The 23,056-nt window shown below is 33.7% G+C and overlaps 1 protein-coding gene across 1 annotated transcript in view; it reads left to right on the top strand.

Moving 5' to 3' along the window:
* Positions 1-23,056, top strand: part of LOC148940171 (gamma-aminobutyric acid receptor subunit beta-like) — a 189,640-nt gene that overhangs the window by 156,258 nt on the left and 10,326 nt on the right. The window lies entirely within an intron of this gene.

Raw genomic sequence — 23,056 nt, 5'->3', positions numbered from 1 at the left:
TTGACACAATCTAAGTATCAGAGTGAATAAATGCTTTAACAACATCCTTTAAATGCATAATCTAAGCACCAGAGTGAATAAATGCATTATCAACACCCTTTGTCGGGCTATGTCGGATAAAATTGACAAAATCTAAGTATCACATTGATTAAATTCTAGATCAGTTTCTTGTAGAAAATTTTTTTGCAGTAAACTATAGTTTTTTGTAAGAAAATAATGGATCATACAATTCTCTGGTTCATAACTAAAACTTTATTCCATTTTTTGATTTACAAACAAACTATTTGAAGAAAATATGAGCTATTGAGGGTTTTGGCTGTAATATATATTTTTTTGTAAGACAATTATACAAAATACACTTCGTTGGCTCATAGGTGAAACTGAAGTCCAGTTATGGATCGAAAAATAAATTCGTTGGCAGTTTTTTTTGTAAGAAAATTATGGAAAATACAATTCGTTGGCTCATAGGTGAAAATTAAGTCCAGTTATGGATCGAAAAATAAACTATTTCTATAAAATCTAAGCTAATAAGGGTTTTTTGCAGTAAAATCTAGTTTTTTGTAAGAAAATTATGGATAATACAATTCTCTGGTGGAAATCTGAAACTTTAGTCTATTTTTGGATCGAAAAATAAACTATTTCTGTAAAATCTAAGCTAATAAGGTTTTTTTTAAATGTCAATTAAAATTGACAAAATCTAAATATCAGAGTGAATAAATGCATTATCAACATCCTTTAAATGCATAATCTAAGTACCAGAGTGAATAAATGCATTATCAACACCTTTTGTCGGGCTATGTCGGATAAAATTGACAAAATCTAAGTATCAGATCGATTAAATTCTACATCAACATCCTTTTCTCAGGTACATGGGAATAAAATTGACAAAATCTAAGTATTAGATAGATTAAATTCTATATCAGCATCCCTTTCTCGGCTACATGGGATAAAATTGACAAAATCTAAGTAGCAGAGAGAATAAATTCATTATCAACATTCTTTGTCTGATATATCGGATAAAATTGACAAAATCTAAGTATCAGAGTGATTAGATTCTATATCAACATTTCTTTCTCGGATACATTGGATACAATTTACAAAATCTAAGTATCAGAGTGAATAAATGCTTTATCAACATCCTTCAAATGCATAATCTAAGTACCAGAGTGAATAAATGCATTATCAACACCCTTTGTCGGGCTATGTCGGATAAGATTGTCAAAATCTAAGTATCAGGGTGATTATATTCAATATCAACATCCTTTTCTCGGTTACAAAAGATAAAGTTGACAATATGTAAGTGTCAGAGTGAATAATTTTTTTTTTATCATATGAAAAAAAAAATGTAAGTAAAAAGTAAAAAACTCTTTCTTGAATTTGCCCCAGGGCCTAGTGAGAGAGACATGCAAAAAGATAGGTTCATTTATTTTTTACTAAAGCAATAGCTACCATCTATTTCAATTAAGGTAAAGATGGCAGCACAACTTATTTTTCATTCATCCGGGCACCTGCAGCCAACTTAAAATACCACCCTCTTTTACAAATATCTGCATTTACGTTAGGTTCATTTAGGTTCCCTTAGCGTGGGCCACGCTAAGGGAACCTAAATGAACCTAACGTAAATGCAGATATTTGAAAAAGAGGGTGGTATTGTAAGTTGGCTGCAGGTGCCCGGATGAATGAAAAATCAGTTGTGCTGCCATCTTTACCTTAATTGAAATACATGGTAGCTATTGCTTTAGTAAAAAATAAATGAACCTAGCTTTTTGCATGTCTCTCTCACTAGGCCCCTGGGGGCGAATTCAAGAAAGAGTTTTTTACTTTTTACTTACAATTTTTTTTCATATGAAAAAAAAAATTATTCACTCTGACACTTACATATTGTCAACTTTATCTTTTGTATCCGAGAAAAGGATGTTGATATAGAATTTAATCACCCTGATGCTTAGATTTTGTCAATTTTATCTGACATAGCCCGACAAAGGGTGTTGATAATGCATTTATTCACTCTGGTGCTTAGATTATGCATTTAAAGGATGTTGATAATGCATTTATTCACTCTGATATTTATATTTTGTCAATTTTATCCCATGCATCCCAGAAAGAAATGTTGATATAGAATTTAATCACTCTGATACTTAGATTTTGTCAAATTTATCCGACATGTCCGACAAAGGATGTTGATAATGAATTTATTCACTCTGATACTTAGATTTTGTCAATTTTATCCCATGTAGCCGAGAAAGGGATGCTGATATAGAATTTAATCAATCTAATACTTAGATTTTGTCAATTTTATTCCCATTTACCTGAGAAAAGGATGTTGATATAGAATTTAATCAATCTGATACTTAGATTTTGTCAATTTTATCCGATATTTTGTCCTATTTATCCCAGAAAAGGATGCTGATATAGAATTTAGTCACTCTGATATTTAGATTTTGTCAATTTTATCCGACATATCCGATAAAGGATGTTGTTAAAGCATTTATTCATTCTGAAATTTAGATTTTGTTATTTATAATTGTTGTAACTGATAAAAGATGTTGATAAAAAATAAATTATTCACTCTGACACTTACATTCTGTCGATTTTATTCGATCGCACGTAACCTCGTCTAAATTAACCTTAAAAAATGAAATAAAGCTATGTCGACTTTGCATATTTTATTCAACATATCCGACAGAGGATGCTGAAAAAGCATTTATTCACTCTGATATTTTGATTTTGCTATTTATAATTGTTTTAACTGATAAAAGATGTTGATAAAAAAAAATTATTCACTCTGACACTTAGATTCTGTCAATTTCATCGATGCATCTTACAAAAGATGTTGATAAATAAAATTTATTCACTCTAACCCTTAGATTTTGTCAATTTCATCCGCATGTATCCGAGAAATGGATGTTGATATAGAATTTAATCAATTTGATGCTTAGATTTTGTGAAATTGCTGTATTGACTGTCTAGGAAGTAACTTCAATCGATAAAGGATGTTAATAAAGAATTTGTTCAATTTTTTTTCGTAATTTTCTGAATTAAATTTCAGTATTTTGTATTCAAGAGGTGAATTCAAGAAAGATTTTGTTACTCACTTACTTACTTAATTACTTACTTACCTACTTACTTACAATTTTTTCATAATGACATAATAACATATCCAACAACGGATGTTGATAAAGAATTTATTCATTCTGATAGTTAGATTTTGTCAATGTTATCCCATGTGTCTGACAATAGATGTATGCAAATTCCTTTTCTTACATCTCCGATGTTTTAATAGACATTCTACACGTTTGATATGCTAGCTTACTCTAAAAATAATGAACACATAACAAGGTAATGCATAAAATATTTCTAATGAGATAATGCTATGTAGAATATTAATACAAAACTATATTATGATACATTAAAAATAACAATGATTAACTTTGGAATTTTTGAAATTATTCCATAAAACAGTTCACTATGTTCTATCTTGATATTGTAGTTATTGTCTTCTCTTAGCTCGTAATCAGTAGAATAATCACTATTCCATTTAGAGTCATACACAATTTTTACTGGTGTCTCATCAACAGGCTCAATATGCTTTTCGTCTTTGGTATTATTTGGTTCATTGACTGTTTGATCAATGGCAGTAACGTTTGCTGGTGCTATGTTTTTCATCGATTCATCTTTATATTCCATAGTGATATTTTCTGACAATGCCCTTTTTATTTTTCTGGCAATTTCACTGTATATTATCACATTATTTTTACACAGGTAACAGGTTCGGCACGTAGACAAGATATGGTTTACGATATTAGTAGAAGAGTAGGCCTTTCTTTTATTGACCTTCCGTTGAATGCTAATACCCGAAAGCTGACGATTGGATGTATCAGTAGGTAATGTGTTACCTGCAACAGTAGCAAGGAGTTGTCCTCTATCAAAAACGATTATTTTTATGTTGGCATTCTCTTTGAGTACAATCATCTCTGGAGATCTCAATCTCGCATAACCACCAACATAAGAGTTGAATTTTTTCGCTATTCCAAAGAAATTGAATTCCTTATTGTCATGACAATGCATGCATACATTTCCAATAGTGCTACCACTTGTACTTGTTTCATAGTTTAAATACTTCTCCTTGTCGGCATTCAATGCTACAATAACATTGTTATGTGAAAACACTTTATTAAAATGCTCCATCTTCACATTTTTTAAGATATGACTTATGTGTTTATCGTTCCACTGCGTATAAAATACTGATTTAATACATGCAATAGATTATGTAGTGTCAATAACCGGACATAGAATACCAATGGGAAAGCCAAATCATAATTCTGACCAATCATAGAGTAGAATTGTTAGAGCCGTAGGCATATTTTGTCATTTTAAGATACGTACAAAAAAAAGATAAAAAATAAATAAAGTTGAATAATTTCGAAGTTAAAAAAAAATAGTCTGTTTTTATGGAAAAAATATTGAATTAGAATCATCAGTCCTCATCATTATGAGTATCCAAAACTGGACTTAAGTTTAACATTTGAACTAGAGAATTGTATTTTCCATAATTTTCTTACAAGAAACTAGAGTTTACGGTCAAAACCCTTATTAGCTCATATTTTTCGGAAATAGTTTTATGTTCTAATCCAAAAATCGTCTTAAGTTTCACATTTGAACCAGGAAATTATATTTCCCATAACTTTCTTATAAAAAAAACTATAGTTTACGGACAAAAACCCTTGTTAGTTCAGATTTTACAGAAATACTTTATTTTTCGATCCATAACTGGACTTAATTTTCACCTATGAGCCAATGAATGGTATTTTCCATAATTTTCTTACAAAAAACTAGAGTTTACGGTCGAAAACCCTTTTAACTCAGATTTTATAGTAATAGTTTTATTTTTCGATCTAAAAATAGACTTAAGTTTCAGATTTGAACCAGAGAATTGTATTTTCCATAATTTTCTTACAAAAACTAGAGTTTACGGTCAAAAACCCTTTTTAGCTCAGATTTTACTGAAATGATTTTATTTTTCGACCAAACAATAGAATTAAGTTTCATATTTGAACGTGTGAAATGTATTTTCCATAATTTTCTTCCTCAAAGCTATAGATTACGGTCAAAAAACCCTTTTTAGCTCAGATTTTATAGAAATAGTTTTATTTTTCGATCCAAAAATAGACTAGAGTTTCAGATTTGAACCAGAGAATTGTATTTTCCATAATTTCTCACAAAAAAAACTAGAGTTTACGGGCAAAAACCCTTATTAGCTCAGATTTTACAGAAATAGTTTATTTTTCGATCCATAACTGGACTTAATTTTCACCTATGAGCCAACGAATTGTATTTTCCATAATTTTCTTATAAAAAAAAATAGAGTTAATGGTCAAAAACCCTTATTAGCTCAGATTTTTACAGAAATAGTTTATTTTTCGATCCAAAAATAGACTAAAGTTTCAGATTTCCACCAGAGAATTGTATTATCCATAATTTTCTTACAAAAAACTAGAGTTTACTGCAAAAAACCCTTATTAGCTCAGATTTTATAGTAATAGTTTATTTTTAAATCCATAATTGGACTTAGTTTTCACCTATGAGACAAAGAATTTTATTGTCATTAACTTTTTTACAAAAAAAAACTAGAATTTACGGTCAAAAGTGCTTTTTTAGTTCATATTTTATAGAAAAAGTTATATGTTTATATATATATATATACTAAATTTTCAGATTTGAAACATAGTCTTGTATTTTCCATAATTTTTTTACAAAAAACTAGATTTTACGACCAAAAACCCTTATTAGCTCAGATGTTACAAAAATAGTTTATTACCTAGCTCATAAAAGCCAGAAATAGCAAACTACCCACCTCAAATTGTAGGTTTCAGATAACACACACCTATGAGAGACTAAGAAACCTAGCTCTGAAAAGCTCAAATAGCATCCCAAACTATAGGTTTCAGACAACACACACATACAAAGGGCTATGAAACCTAGCTCATAAAGGCCAGAAATAGCAACCTACCCATCTCAAAGGATAGATTTTAGACGACAAACACTTATGAGAAACTGAGAAATCTAGCTCTGAAAAACCAGAAATAGCAAACCACACACTCCAAATTGTAGGTTTCAGAGAACACACACCTATGAGAAACTAAGAAACCTAGCTCTGAAAAGCCCAAATAGCATTCCCAAAACTATAGGTTTTAGACAACACACACGTACAAAAGAAGAAATGTCTTCAAAGTCAAGGCTATAAGAAAAAAAGTTCTGGATATTTTTGTCAGTTTGTAGTTTACGCACTAATATCAATATCAGTAACGATTCTATTTGAACTTTCTCCAGGTTGATCAAATTGATCTTTAAAGGGTTCATGATAAAAAAAAATAGTTTGGGGCAAGAAAAAAAACTAAAATAATGTCGTGAAATCATTTTCAACACTCAGAGCAGTGGAACGTTGGGATTGAATCATAGAGAAACATCGAATTTACCTTAAAAAAAAAATGTGACTCAAAGACGTTTCGTTCTTTTCTCTGGCTTGAAATTGCATACAAACGAGCCAATCAGGTGTTACAATCGTTTTTTTTGCTCAAAATTTGACAAAGCAACGACTGTTTGGTTAGTTTTATTTTGCATGATATTTCTAAAGCCAATTAAGATGAAGAAATGTCTTCAAAGTCAAGGCTATAAGAAAAAAAGTTCTGAATATTTTTGTCAGTTTGTAGTTTACGCACTAATATCAATATCAGTAACGATTCTATTTGAGTTTTCTCCAAGTTGATCAAATTGGTCTCTAAAGGGTTCATGATAAAAAAAAAATAGCACACGCCATGTTGAATGTGCTTTCAAAAACCCATCTGGTCGAAAACATGTTTGTTATCGTTAATGATTTCCAAAGATGTAAAAAAATTATGGAAAATACAATTCTCTGGTTCAAATCTGAAACTTTAGTCTATTTTCAGATCGAAAATAAGACCATTTCTATAAAATCTGAGCTAATAAGGGTTTTTGGCCGTAAACTCTAGTTTCTTGTAAGAAAATTATGGAAAATACAATGCAACCGAGTCTCTTAAACCCTGTAAAGCTCTTTTAACAGATACAAGAACTACTTATTTAACACAAAAATTTCGTTTTTAATGGGCAACAAGTAAAGAAAAACCACACGGAATCAGGCAACAGAGTCTCTCAAACCCCTTAAAGCTCTTTTAACAGATACAAGAACTACTTATTTAACACAAAAACTTCGTTTTTAATGAGCACTAAGTAAAGAAAAACCACACAGAAACAAGCAACTGAGTCTCTCAAACCCCTTAAAGCTGTTTTAAAATATACAAAAACTACTTATTTAACACAAAAACTTCGTTTTTAATGAGCACTAAGTAAAGAAAAACCACACGGAATCAGGCAACTGAGTCTCTCAAACCCCTTAAAGCTCTTTTAAAAGATGCAAAAACTACTTATTTAACACAAAAATTTCGTTTTTAATGGGCACTAAGTAAAGAAAAACCAAACAGAATCAGGCAACAGAGTGTCTCAAACCCCGTAAAGCTCTTTTAAAAGATACAAGAACTACTTATTTAACACAAAAATTTTGTTTTTAATGAGCACTAAGTAAAGAAAATCCAAACAGAATCAGGCAACAGAGTCTCTCAAACCCCGTAAAGCTCTTTTAAAAGATACAAGAACTACTTATTTAACACAAACATTGTGTTTTGTATGGGCACCAAGTAAAGAAAAACCACGCGGAATCAGGCAACCGAGTCTCTCAAACCCCGTAAAGCTCTTTTAAAAGATATAAAAACTACTTATTTAACACAAAAATTTTGTTTTTAATGGGTACCAAGTAAAGAAAAACCATACGGAAAAGCCCTTATAATAGCATAGGAAGGAACATAAGCTCCTGGAATAGCATAGGAAGGGGACATAAACTCTTATAATGGCATGGGGGGGAACATAAGCCCTTAAAATAGCATGGGAATTCCTATACACGCAAGCAAATAACATGGGAATTCCTATACATGCAAGCTATTAACGTTGTAATTACTATAAACTCAATCAAATACCATTGTTCTTCCTATACTCTCAAGCAAATAACATGGGAATTAATACACACTCAAGCAAAAAGCAGGTAACTTCCTGTACACGCAAGCAAATAACATAGGAATTCCTATATATGCAAGCAAATAACATGGGAATTCCTATACATGCAAGCAAATAACATGGGACTTCCTCTACACGCAAGCAAATAACAGGGGAATTCCTATACACGCAAGCAAATAACATGGGAATTCCTATACACGCACGCAAATAACCTGGGAATTCCTATACACGCAAGCAAATAACATTGGATTTCCTATATACCCAATCACATCACATGTGAATTCCTATACCTGCAAGCAAATAACATGGGAATTACTATACACGCAAGGAAATAACATGGGAATTCCTATACACGCAAGCACATAACAAGGGAATTCCTATAGATGCAAGAAAATAACATGGGGATTCCTATACACACAAGCAAATAACATGGGAATTCCTATACATGCAAGCAAATAACATGGGAATTCCTATACACGCAAGCAAATAATATTGGAATTCCTATACATGCAAGCAAATAACATGGGAATTCCTATACACGCAAGCAAATAACATACTCACTCTCTTTGAAAAACCAAACCAGACTATACCCACCAAACCAGACTATACCCATCAAACCAGACTATACCCACCAAACCAGACTGTACCCACCAAACCAGATTATACCCAGCAAACCAGATTATACCCACCAAACCAGATTATACCCACCAAACCAGAGGTGTCAGAATAACATGGTCCTATGGCGGTCGTAGAATAACATGGTCCTATGGCTGTCGTAGAATAACATGGTCCTATGGCGGTCGTAGAATTCAATATGTACAATCTACTAGTATCGCAATTTAGGGTCTAAAGGAGGCGTTAGACGGTTAATCATTTTGATTCAAAGTTTTCGTCAATCGCTTGACTTGTGCTTCAATCAACTTTCAATCGACCCTTCAATCTCAACCAAAGCTAATTTAACATACTGCTTTTGATAAAAATGATTGAGTTATTCAAACTTTCTATCAATCACCATCAACACTTGAGCCAAGCGTCAAACAGGCTCCTAGACCGTCAATCCTGCTTGAGTCAATCAATTGCCAGAAGATTTTGATCAAAGTGGTTGACCGTCTAGGGCTTCCTTAAGAGAATCCTATATCATAAAAATACTGTTGCCAAGAAATTTAAGAGGTTGCCAACCGCTGGTGTCCCTTCGGAGAGTGTCCCAAGGCTGGCTAGTCAATCAATGAAAGGTGGAACCGACTCTCAGGGAAAACATTGACATGTTGCTGTGTTTGAATAACGAGTAGTTTACTTTTCTTCTTCCTGCGTAATTCAAATCTGAATTTTTGTGATATTCATTTATGCAATCAAGGCTTCTTCTTAATGTTTGATTTTATATTATTTGAGGTTTGTTCAAAAAGTTGTGCAAAATACTCTTTAATAAAACTCCTCGTTATTGAACTTCATCAAAAACATGAGTTCGAAATATCTTGTGTAAAAACATCAATACAAAATATTGTCACCCAAAACATGAGAACTGTATTGAGGTTTTACCAGGGAAGTCGCAAGTATAGGATTTTTTATCAAATTTAGATATTACAGAATTTAGGGATGAAAGAATAGATTTTCTATTCTATCAAATCTATCAAATATACATGTTTATATGAGCTTTGTTCTTTCACACCAAGTCGTTTTGTGTGAAGGTTTCTTATGAATAAGACTCTACGTCCTTGAAATTTAATTTCTATAAAATTAGCTTAAGCTTAATCTGTGTCAATGCTGTTTTTTTCTAAACTTATAGAATTACACTTAAACCTCAAAAATCAAAATTGTGCACAAATACGACACTAAAAACACTTTCCTTGTGAGTCATTTTGACTGTGGATATATTCTGAAGAGTTTAATTTTAAAATACAAGTTGTTTAAATTTGAAAGAATGTCCATCAGGTTTAAAAATTTCTGTTTCTTGACTTAAAAAAAAATAATTCTCTTTCGTATACCATTTAAATTACAGCAAACTTTTTCTTTGCTTCACAAATACAGAAAATTAAGATCCCTTTATCTATTTGACATGCCCCATATCTCATGTGTGCCAGCAACGCATTGAGCCTCAGATATGGTAAAGAAATTATTCCTCAGATAAAGTAAGCATAGGCACAAATGAATAAAGATTCAGCAGCCTAGGCTAGTTTTTTTTTCAAGAAAGTAAACAATTTCTCAGGGTAAGGGAAGATGGTCTAATGAAAATTAGACATTTAAAGACTAAGGAAAATAATAATTATCATTCATGAATTAGCTACATATGGCAATTTTGTCTCTTGAGCCAGTTTTATCTTATAAACATGTTTTTAATATTTCAGTTACTATAGACTGTCTTGAGCCCCTTTAATTTTTTAAGGGCTGAAAAATGCAGTTTTCCCCAAAATAGATTATTAAATCATGAAAGAATAAAAAAACAAGCATCAAATGATATATCCACCTTCATCCTTGCTAAAATATGTTGTAAACTACTTAGCCTAACTGTTTTTCTGGTGGGAATTTGTTCGAAAGTTCAGCGTTTATGTTGCATAACTATTTTGGGTTACCATCATTTTATTTTGACTTTTGTCTCATATTTTTTTTTATTTAATTTAGCCAAAAATCAAATAGAAAACTACCTTTCCATTCATATGAACAAACACGCGGTCGAAAATTTGGAAATAACGATCAAGTTTACCTGTATATCAAATAAGCACCCACCAAGATTATATTAGGGTTAGGTTTACTGTCCAACTTTTTGCTAACAGTTATTTGTTTGGACGACAGAAACATATTTGACAGCTAGTAGCTATAAATTCTCCAATAAGTATTGGATTTGTTAAAGATATCCCCCAATGAGGGCTACCACTTCTAGGGAGATTATTTTTAGCAAAAAAATCACTTCTTCTAGGGACACTTATTTTGAATTTAGGGTTAAAGGGAAATCTGGGGTAAAGGATCTGAGGTATAAGGATTTTAAGAACTTCAAAAAGAAACGATTCGATCCAAAGTTTGTTGACAATTGGCTTCAGTTACCATTGTCTGAAAATTGAATAGATAAAAGAGTGTCACAAATCAAAGAAAAATACTTATATACCATACAGTGGTTTCTGTTTGAAGTATGAATATTGTGGGAAATCAGAGTTTACCAGGCATGCTCTGACCAAACAGCATATAAAACCAAGCAATTACATTGAGACAATGGTTGGTAGTGGCAGTATTGAAAACTTCTGACTGTAGGCAGTAATTCCAAAAAAAAAATGAACAGCGCATCTACATATTTTTGGCAGAACATATTCTGCCATTTCGTCTTGCAGACAGCTTGGTCCCTCTCCTAAGGAAATTATTTCCAACAGATTGGGCGCTAGCAGGGGGCACCTTGAGTAAACAGAAAGCTACAAATATTTTACGACATAATTTTTCTTTGGTACTACTACACAACCAGACCACTGATTGTACTGTTGATAAGTAACTAGCTATCATTGTAGTATTTTTTAGTGAGAAAGATCTAGAACTTCATGTCGAAGTATTGGACATGGTTCAGTGTAGTCATGGATTGGATGAGCTTCTGAGTAACTATATCAAACATGTGTTTGAAAAAAACTCGATAAACTGGCAAAATATTGTTGGATTTTGTGCATAAACTACTATCGTCATGTTTGGAGTCAATAGATCTGCTTTACAGCTAATAAAAGCCATGATGTCCCTATCTTGAATATGAAATGTTCATGTGATTTTTATTCACTTTTGTTCATCCTATGCATAATTGTCGCTTCCCATGACACTAGAAGGCTTGGCGGAAAATAATTATGCCCACTTTTCCAGAAGCGCTTTCAGATGAGATAAGTATGTTGAATTTTAGGGGTTCTTTCAATGAGAAGCACTCTCAATTCTTACACCAGAAAAGACCCATTGGATGTCCCTTGAGGCCTGCAAAAAGAGACTTATTGAGTATCGGGTTGCTCTTACTCACTATTTCATAGAAACCCTGTTTGACGTGGTTTTTGCAGCCAATGACCATATCTTGTCGATATTAAAAGCAAGTTGACAAAGCCATATCTTAAATTCATGGACTAACCCCTAGGCCTCTCCAAAGCATTCAACCCGATTTTTCAATCTGAGCTTCCACTTCTTCACTCCCTAAAGGCAAGTATCAGCAAACATGTGAACGATGTTGCGTCTAACTTCATGAAACTGGATCAGAGGCAACGCTGTAGCAATGCCTATAGTAAAGGCCATACGGCTCCAATGTTTTATTATTTATTTATTTTTTCCCAGAGGCACTTCATATGGAAGGGGTCGTCATAGAAACTTCAAAGGGGGCTCATTCGATTGGAAATTCAAAAAGCTAGTGCCCTTTTTAATAGTCGAAAGTGATCGGAGGGGAGGGCAACTAGCCCCTCCCCCACACCCATCATTCCCCCAAATACATCCAATAAAAATTTTAAGATAGACATTTTTTTCATCGTAGTTAAATTTAAGAGATAAAATACATTTTTGAGGAGGACAATCCACCAAAACCAATAGGGCAAGGGTTGTAAGTTAGGCACTCTGACTATTAAAGGCCTTTATAGAAGGTATTATCGTAAAAGTTTCAAAAAAGGCTTATTCGATTAGAAATTCAAAAAGCTAGTTGATTTCCAGATAAAAAATATGTTTTTGAGGAGGATACTCCCCCAAAACCCTCAGGGCAAGGGTTTTAAGTTATGCCCTGGGGGCATATAAGGTTTTTATAGAAGGTGTTGTCGTAGAAACTTCAAAAAAGGCTCATTCCATAGGAAATTCAAAGGGATAGTGCTCTTTTTAATAGTCGAAAGTGATTGGAGGGCAACTAGCCCCCCACACCCAGACTTGCCCCCAAAACCACCACTCAAAATTTTGAGATAGACATTTTGTTCAGCGTAGTTGATTTTAAGATAGGAAACATATTTTTGAGGAGGACAATTCCCCACAACCCTCAGGGCCAGGGTTTTAACTTATGCCCTGGGGGCATATAAGGTTTTTATAGAAGGTGTTGTCATAGAAACTTCAAAAAAGGCCCATTCGATTGGAAATTCAAAGGGATAGTGCCCTGTTTAATAGTCAAAAGTGATTGGAGGGCAACTAGCCCCACCCCCACCCCCACCCCCATCATTTCCCCAAACACATCCAATCAAAAATTTGAGATAGCCATGTTGTTCAGCGTAGTTGATTTACAGATAGAAAATATGTTTTTGAGGAGGAAAATCCCCTAAAACCCTCAGGGCAAGGGTTTTAAGCTATGTCCTGGGGGTATACAAGGTTTTTATAGAAGGTGTTGTCGTAGAAACTTCAAGAAAGGCTCATTCGATTGGAAATTCAAAGGGATAGTGTCCTTTTAATAGTTGAAAGTGATTGGAGTGCAACTAGCCCCCCCAATGCCCATCATTCCCCCAAACGCATCAAATCAAAATTTTGAGATAGCCATTTTGTTCGAACATTTTTAAGGCTTGAGATAAAAACTGAAACCTTAGCGGAGACAGTGGTGGGGGGAAGTCTCCCCCCTCAAATGCATAATTGAGCAGCCACAGAGAAAGTAATACAAATGAAATTAGCCTGTCTTTCGAAAATGTCTTTTTTTTCCCGTTACTTTCAGATGTAAAATTTAGAATATTATTGAATGGGTTTAGTCGTCCCCTCCCTGAATGATTCACATTTGGAAAACCCACCCCTGGGAAATTCCTCCCCCCTCAAAGAATATTTTCTTTTCCTGCTGATAAATCCTCCGCGATAAATTCCACCCTGCAGAAATTTTCCAGCCATGTAATATGCTCCCCGAAATACACTTCCCTCAGAAAATGTCGGATATTCATTAGAATGGAAGCTAAAATTTCTAACCAATTTTTTAGGTCAGAAGCAGTGTTACAGCATTACCTAAATAAAGAGCCATAAGGGTTCAATGAATTGATACTTCCTTGTTTTTCCGGGGGCACTTTATGTGGAAGAGGTGATCGCATAAGCTTTTGACCGGGGTTCATTGAACTACAAGTTAAAAATTGCAGTGCCCTTATTCTAGGGGAGGATACAGGATTTTTTAGGGGGGAGCAAAATAGGTTTATTCGATAAAATTGCGTTAGGAGCAAGTTTAATTAACGCAATCTTGCGTTAATTAAGTACATTACATTACTTTAGACTACGTTAGGGGGAGGTGCCCCCTCACCCCTCCCCTGGATCCGCCACTGCCTTACACTCTCTGTTTCTTTCCTTGTTAGGGAGGAGAGCAGATGCCTAATAGGTGTGTGTTAATACCAAAAAATTATGACTCTCTTTGGGCCTTCAGGTATAAACAGAATTAGTTCAAAGGGAGGGGGTGTTAAAAGGGCATGGGGGGAGGGTATTTGCCCTTAGATCGATTTTGACGCGTAAGAGCTGTACTAGAACTTCCAATTTCCAATCAAATGAGCCCTCTCTGAAGTTTATACGAGAATCCCTTCCTGCCCCCGGGCCCTGGGGGGTTTTGTCGACGCCTGAGTTTTGTTACTTAACCTTTCAACTATTTTTAAAAAAATTTTTATCTGATGCATTTTGGCCGTGGAGGAGGGAGTGGGGGCTAGTTGCCCTCCAATCTCACTTGACTCTTAACAAGTGAACAAGAACTTTCAATTTCCAATCAAATGAGCCCTTTCTAAAGTTTATACGAGTATCCCTTCCATAAAAATAATATGAAGGATTCGGAGAATCCTTAAGTTACAACCCTTGCCCTGAGGGCTGTGGGAGATTTGTCATCCTCAAAAGACCTAATTTCCAGACCTTAAAACTACGTTTAATAAAATGGCTGTCTCAAAATTTTTATTGGATGTGTTTGGGGAAAAGGTGGGCATGAGAGGGGGGTTAATTGCCCTCAAATAACTTTTGACTATCAAAAAGGGCACTAGCCCTTTGAATTTCCAATCGAATGAGCTTTTTTTGAAGTTTCTACGACACCGCCTTCTATAAAAAACTTACATGCCCCCAGGGTATAACTTAAAACCCTTGACTTGAGGGTTGTGGGGGAGTGCCCTCCTCAAGAACATATTTTCTATCTGAAAATCAACTATGCTGAGCAAAATGGTTATCTCAAAATTTTGATTGGATGTGTTTGGGGAAATGATGGGTGTGGGGGGGGGGGAGTTGCCCTCAAATCACTTTCGACTATTAAAAACAGAACTAGCCCTTTGAATTTTCAATCGAATGAGCCTTTTTTGAAGTTTCTACGACAACACCTTCTACAAAAATCTTATATGCCCCCAGGGCATAACTTAAAACCCTTGCCCCAAGGGTTGTGGGGGAGTGTCCTCCTCAAAAACATATTTTCTATCGGAAAATCAACTACGCTGAACAAAATGGCTATCTCAAAATTTTATACAATATATATACAATTATATATATATAAAAAAAAATATATAAAAAATAATACAATAATATAAAATAATACTAATATAATATATACAATATATATATATAAAATATATATACATATATCATATATATATATATATATATATATATATATATATATATATATATATATATATATATATATATATATATATATATATATATATATATATATATATATATATATATATATATATATATATATATATATATATATATATATATATATATATATATATATATATATATATATATATATATATATATATATATATATATATATATATATATATATATATATATATATATATATATTTACAAAATCTGCCTATGGTATTTTTATTTAGTGCTGACAGTTGCGTCTATTCACAAAAGTTTAAAAAGGGGAGGGGGATTATTTTCTGGAAATTTAGGGAGATATCTTTTCGCTTTTTTCCAATTTTTCAATGAAAGAACAAAAAAAGCATTTTTCGATGAAAATACCGAAAAAGCTATTTTCCAAATTTACAGGGGCGGGAGGCAATTTCCCCCTCTATTTGACGCCCCTTGGTGCGCGTCGAAATTCTACACAGACACAAAAAATCCACAATTAGTGTATGTTGTGCAAAATTTTAACTAAATTTTTAAGTGGTTTAAGCAAATTCAAGTTATAATTATAGCTATATAATTGTAACTTCCGTGAACGCTTCCGTGCTTCAATTGTACCGTGAACGTGACATATCAGAGAACAGTGGTTCAGTGTTACATGGCGTAAAGAATCATAAGGATTCAGTGTATATTTTTTTTCTCGGAGTCACTTCATTGTAGAAGGAGTCGTTGTAGAAACTTTTGAAGAGGCTCATCCGATTGGAAATTTAAAGTTCCAGTCCTCTTTTTAAGAGTCTAAATGATCGGAGGGTAACCAGCCTTCCCCTGCCTCACAATTTTTAGATTCTTCTCAACACTGATCAAAATCTTGAGATAGCTCAAAATTGAAAACATTGTGATAGCCATATTTCAAACTTAAAGCGATCAGAAATTACGATAAAGACTATCAAAACTAAGAACAAGCAGACATTAAAAATAATAATAATCAGTTAACACATGCATCTAATAAACAATAACAAAATGAATAAAGAAGTCCTAAAGCGAGTAAAATTAATTTTTTCCAGTCAAACTTAAAACGAACAAAAATACGCACAGACAGAAGTTCAGCTGAACATTTAGTTTATTTCCATTATTTCTATGAAGTCATCTTGATTATTATAATGATTTTACTTTTTATTTTTCGCCGGTGTTTTGAAAAATTAAAGTACACTGTTCAAAATACATATAGTTTTCAAAAAAACGCAAATTGTTTAATAGGCCTTAGAACTTTCACGGCTAGGGAAGGGGCAATAGCCAAGCATCTGTTAGTAGTTATTTCTGTTCGTTTTAAGTTTGACTTGAGTATTAGTCATAATTTCTAGTCACTTTCGAATTTATTCAATCATCTACATCAGTTTATGTTACCGTTATGTTTTATGTGATTATTTATTTTAACTTTTAAAATAAAGTTTTAAAACTTTATTTTGTTAGTTTCGGGTATCATTTATTCTTCGATAGTAATCCCTGATCGTTTTAAATTTGAACTATTACAAGACTTTATTTCTGCTCGTTCTTACTTTTAATATGCCTGTTTACTTTTCTTTATAAAACTTCTTTTTTAGACAGATTTTAAAAATTAGCATCTAAAGTAACCATCCTGAATATACCAAAATTCCTTGAAAAAATACCCCTTATACCATAGCTTCAAGGATTAAGAAAATTATCAAGTGGAAAGTGTTTACGATGAAATATTTCAGGATTGATTTTTTAATTAAGGAATTATCATTGTCCCTTCAATAGAACGCTCGGCAAAAAATTTTTTCCTTTTAAGTGGAGCACGCTTAGGTTAATTGGAACGAATTAGGCTACCCCGACGCGGCAAATTCACAACATTAAACTTAAATGGTATTTTTTTTAGTGCAATGTTTTGAATCTGCCATCCCGGGGTAGTCTCCTTTCCCCTATTTCCCCCTCCTCTCTTAAGTTGTCAGGATTTTTTGTTTTTTTATCTTTTGGCTTGTTTTTATTATTTTTGTGTTTTTGGCGGTTTTTGTTTTTTCAAATGATTAGTCTTATTTACGAGCGTAGCTCCCTTTGGCTATGTTTGATTTTTTTTTTTCTGTTCCTTGTGTCAAATGAAAATATTGAGTCTTTGACAAGTTTTACTTTCCTTTAATTATTTTTTCGAATGTGCTTTAACACAGAGTAATTTTACCCTAGAATCCAAAGCCTTGAAAATTCAAGAAAAAGATTGCCCTGAATATAAATTAGATTTTTCAAGGCACTTTGTACGGATTAGCTAAGGTGAATAGAAATTACTTTTCGAGTTCCTTTAGAGTGATATTGAAATTGAGCAGCCTTGTCTATAGGGATTATCGAAACTTCCTGCGGGGATTTTCTAATAATGAATATTTATGCGGTTGAAATTTTAAAAAAATCCATATTATCTTCGAACAAATTGGACAGCAACCTTTTTGTAAGAAAGGGGTATTTAAAATTTTAAAAGAAGCTCAGTAGTATCGCTAGAAGACCGCAAAATTGTGATATTTCATTCTTTTAAATATTTTTAAATTTAAATTTTTGCCCCTTTTTTACTTTATGAAATATAATTTCAAGACTCAAAATGAAAATATTTTTTCAAGAGTTGATCGCTTCAGGTTAGAAGCTTTCTCAGAAATTACTTTAGGGCGGCAATTATTAGGGAATACGTTTATCGTATGAATTGGAAAAAAAACGCAAAAGCTTGTGATTTTTTTAAAAACTGTAGAAAACTGCAGGGTATAAAAATACTCAAGATTGAGGCACATTTTGTTAAAAAAAAAAAAAAAAAAAAAAATCAAGTATGCTCATCAATTTTTGGGCGAATTCATGCATCTTAACGTCAACTATACTGAAACGAACCTTTACAAAGAGTGAGGTCTTTGCTACTGAATTTTGCAGCTTGAATAAATATTGAAGTTCTATTTGATGTTATTTGCATTAGTTAAAACTGTAGTTGCTTAGCAATACATCTGGCTAGTTCAAAATGTGCCACAATTCACCCTTAAAGGTCTAGCAGAATAATGTAAGCCGTTCTTGAGATATTGCTGAGTCATCTTTTAGAAAATTCACATGCTCATAGTTTGTTTGGTTTAGTTTGACATCCGCCTATATATTCCTTAAAAGCTTCACCTTAATAGGCTACTCTTAGCTTGCAAAGTAGCAATGGCTCTAGTAGCAATAGTAGCAGCATGCACATATCACCTTAGTTTTCTTCAACATCTCCTTTAACACACGCTGAAAGTTTCTACTTAATACCATCAAACGTTCCTGAAGCATTTCTGATACATCCTCTTAAAAATCTATGTGGGCATAGTGTGCTTTGATTTAATTCCATATAGTTTCAATACGTTCCGAATTTTTTGCCTTAATACCCGTAATTTTAATAGCAGCAGTTGTAGTAGTAGCAGCAGAATTAATAGTAGTAGCCATAGCCTTAGTGTCGGTGGAAGTAGTAGAAGTAGTAATAATAGTAGCAGTAGCAGTGGTTGAACTTGACAAGATCACTCTGACCCAATTTAGAATTAATACTGAAAATTGTTGCTCTTATTTTACCAACAAGCAATAGGCTATATTTAAAGGAAAAAATAATAAAAAAGAGAAAAAATAAATAAGATTAAAAGATTGTTTGAGGTTGTTTAGAATGCACAGCACTCTCTTTAGTAAGTATTGATTGAGGTTTAAAATGTTAGCAGCCACTTACAGTCATTAAAGAGAATCCACATGTAGAGCATACTCGTTTTAGGGGAGGTATACTCCTGAGGGTTCCGGAATTCTTGAGATTATAATGGTAAGCGACTGTTCCGGGCATTTTGTATATTTGATTTCTCTTGAACTTGGCTTAAATTAAATATACGTTAGTTGCAGACATGACTCCTGCTCTCTCGTTGTAAATGCAACTTAAAATACTATAAAACATTCAGGAAAAATTAATCAGTATTACCAAGATATACAGAAAAAAGAAGAAGAAAATATTGAAGTGGAGCTTGCAGCGAAAAATATTTGATAGGGACGGGGGGTGATGCTTTCTTTGACCGTCTGAAAGAGGAGGATTGAACAACATTATTTCAGTGTTTTTTGACACTTTATTGAATGTAACTAACCTTCCAGGGGACATACATGATGAATATTTTGATCTAAACATTGAAGTGTAACGAGGTTGTGAAAACAATAACTGTAAAAAAATAAAATCGAAAATTGTTATTATAAGAAAATGTATTTACCATTTGCCAGCTTTAAAGGCCCTCCTCAAGACCACTCAGCGTGTCCCCAGGTTGCGATAGGGTATGCCCTAGAGATATGTAGGGTACCTCCATAGAAGGCACAGACCAAGGGGGGACCTTGTCCCTGGGTCCATAAAAGAAACTGGGGCACCTTCACCCGGGGCCCGGGGCCCTCAAATGTACACTCCACAGGGCCCAACGGCGTGTCTACACGTCCTGTGAGTTAAAAACCTTCTCCCAGTAATGGGTTAATATGCATGGTGACGAAGAAAACCATCGCGGGAGGATCCTCTATAGGAAGCCAACAATGGCAGGGCGTAAGATCCATATCTATGAACAACGACCTCTGCAAAGGGCTGCCTCAGCCCTTTTGGGGTACCTGCAAGACTGGGGACCTTGCATTAAACTCTATTCTCACTTGAAGAATAGAGCCCCTCGAGGAAATTACAGCCTAGTAAACGACACAGCATTCGCACGGGATTCTGATTAATGGATAATTCTTCTGGGCTTGGTCTCTTTTGGCGGGTGTTTTCGGGCTGAAAAACCTCTTCCTAGCTAATTTATGTATTATGGGCTGCCTCCCTGTAGTGGCATAATATTTTCAGGCATGAATATATAATGAGTCAGAGGTAATAGACTTGAGACTGTCTGTGCAGGATTTTGACTCTTGTTGATAGAAGAGCATCGCCAAGTGTTGAAAACCATGTTGTGACCAAGATGGGCCCAGGATTGCACAACGCCTCCATTTATAGGCTACTGGAGGTCCCAGGAACTTTTGTTGTCCGGTTCTAAGCCGACTTAAGCGCTTTAGTGTAGGCTTGAGAAGATATGTGATCCCCGTCCTGCACTGGTATCCGGAATCATTGCTCTTCCTGAGGCTAAAATAATTTCAATGATTTAAAGAACATGAAAATTGGAACTTTGAATGTTACGACATTAAAAAATTACTTTCATATCAACATTTTGACTGACGAATTCAGACGATTCGAACTGGACTTATTAGTTGTTTCAGAAACTCATATCCCAGGAATAGGAAGCATGAAATTGGGTGATATAGAATTTGTTTACAAGGGCAGGAAGGATGGGATACATAGACAGGGAGTAGGGCTAACGATGAATAAGGAAGCTGATAAGTCTTGTTCAGGCTGGGAAGGTATTAATAATAGAATACTAATTGCTCATTTTATGACTAAAATGTTCAGAGTATGAGTTATAGTAGTATATGCCCCTGTAGAACCGACTGATGGAGATGACTCAGATGAATTTTACTTACAGTTACTGGAGCAAATAGACAGGGTCCCAGGTAGAAAAATGAAGTTTTTACTAGGAGATTTTAACACCCAGGTTGGCAGAAATAGGGATAGATGGTATCGTATCCTAGGTGAAATTGATGTAGGGAAAGAAAATAGTAATGGCTATAGACTTTTGCAATTTTGTAGATATAACAATATAGTTATAACCAATACGGTGTTTGGTCATAAAATGGCCCATAAATTAACATGGTATTCACGTGATGGTAAGAAAACAAAGCTTATTGATTATGTTATAGTAAACCAAGAACAAGCAGAATCAATTCAAGATACTAGGGTCTGTAGGACTGCTTTAAATGATGTTAAAAGTAAAGATTCCCATCTAGTAGTGTCCAGGGTTAATTTAAAGCTTAAATTTCGGAAGGGTAACTACCTCCCGGGAAGTTATGATGTTGGTAGACTACAGGATCAAAATCTAAGAGAAATTTTTCAGGAACAGTTGAATATTAAACTAGAGAGTTTAAAATTTGACAACGTGGAATATGGTTGGAATAATTTTACAAAAACACTTTGTGAAGTTGCTGATGGTGTCTTAGGGAAGAAAGCTAGGACTGCAGCTAAGAATATTTGCGAGAAAGCTTTACGTTTAATTGAGATGAAAAAGGGCTTGCACAATAATTATCTGAGTGATAGATCTTATGAAAACAAAAGGAATGTAAAGAAAGTAGAGAAAGCATTAAAATAAGAACTAAGGTGGTATGAAGTGGAGTCATGAATAAAATTGCCCAGGATCTGGAAGATACAGATAGACGACATAATGGTAAAATATTGTACTAACATGTTCTTAAATTGAGAAAGAGTAGTCAATCCGGACTTGTCCCAGTTAAAGATAGGAACGGGGCCACAATTAGTGATAAGGAGAGAGCTAAAGAAAGATTGGTAGAACATTTTGAGAATGTACTAAACCAAGATACAGTTGCAGAAAAAGATATAGAGGAAAATGAAAAAGTTTATGATACCTTGGATTTGAAGGAAAATTTGTTTTATGAGGAAGAATTAGCGACAGTCTAAGAGGATTAAAAATAGTAAGGCTCCAGGTGCTGTTAGTGTGGTAAATGAATTTCTTAAATATGGTGGCTCTGAGGTTAGAAATAAGTTACTGAAGATTATGAATATGATTTTTGAAAAGGGGAAGTACCGAACGATTTCAGGAAAACCTAAATTAAAACACTGTTAAAGAAAGGTGATAAGAGTGAGTTGGGTAATTATTGAGGCATTAGCCTGGTCTTTGTAGGTAGCAAATTACTTAGTAATATGATACTTTTTAGACTGAAAGATGCTGTAGACAAAGTTATAAGAGAAGAACAGGGTGGTTTTAGATAAGGAAGAGGAGGTGTCGAAAGTAGGGATGAAAGTGCCAGCCCAGGGGGGCACCTCTGCTGCCATTTATAACCAGTCTAACTTTACAAGATCATGCGTCTCTTTCTAGATCTGTTTGATGGTTGTATTGTTTGATGGTTATATGGTTTGATGTTGTTTCTTAGTTCTGTTTGTTGATGGTTATATGGTTTGACAGTTATTTTGTTTGATGGTTTGATATTGTTTCATGAATTTTTTGTTGCTGGTTATATGGTTTCATGGTTCTGTTTGTTGATGGTTATATGGTTTGATGGTTTGATATTGTTTAATGATTTTGTTTGTTTGATGGTTATATGACTTGATGTTGTTTCATAGTTCTGTTTGTTGGTCAACTTGTTTGATGTTTCTAAGCCTAATGGGTACAGAAAAAGTTTACATCATTTCCAGGTTATATTGTTTGATGGTTATGAGTGTTGTTTTATGGTTCTGTTTGTTGATGGCTATATTGTTTGATGGTTATATGATTTGATGTTGTTCCATAGTTCTGATCTGGTTATTGGTCAACCTGTTTGTTGTTTCTATTACTCTGAAGCTAAGTTTACATCATTGTCAGATAAGAGCGAGTCTAACGGGAATAAG

Source organism: Artemia sp. Qi Xiang Cuo, chromosome 20 (assembly GCF_049724085.1).
Source record: "Artemia sp. Qi Xiang Cuo chromosome 20, ASM4972408v1, whole genome shotgun sequence".
Lineage (NCBI taxonomy): Eukaryota > Metazoa > Arthropoda > Branchiopoda > Anostraca > Artemiidae > Artemia > Artemia sp. Qi Xiang Cuo.
Note: the sequence above shows the minus strand (reverse complement) of the source record. Positions and strands in the feature narration are given on the sequence as shown.